Here is a 378-nt window from a genome sequence, read left to right as displayed (position 1 = left end):
GCGACGGTTTAACCCGTTCTGACCTTGCTGACGCATTCGCTTCGCTTGCTTCCCGTTTTTTTCTGTTTTTACTCTTCTTCTATGAATCTATCCCTCTTTTTTGTCCCCACCGCCATACTAGTTCCATTAATTAATATTATCTCTACTTTGTCGGCTTAAGATAAATTTTGTTAATTAAATTAAAAATTCAAAAGAGAAAAAATATCTTCACATTGTATTTACCTGAATATGTGATTGAGAAAAAACATGCGCTATCATCACTGAAGAAACTATAGTGTAAATTATTAAAATTTTAAAGATTAATCTTGAGTACGGACGTTAATAGTAACTTGTGGATGTCTAAGAATCTATTAATATGAAATAAAACAAGGATTTAGC

This window comes from Arachis ipaensis, chromosome B10 (genome assembly GCF_000816755.2).
Source record: "Arachis ipaensis cultivar K30076 chromosome B10, Araip1.1, whole genome shotgun sequence".
Taxonomy (NCBI): domain Eukaryota; kingdom Viridiplantae; phylum Streptophyta; class Magnoliopsida; order Fabales; family Fabaceae; genus Arachis; species Arachis ipaensis.
This window is presented reverse-complemented; position numbering follows the sequence as displayed.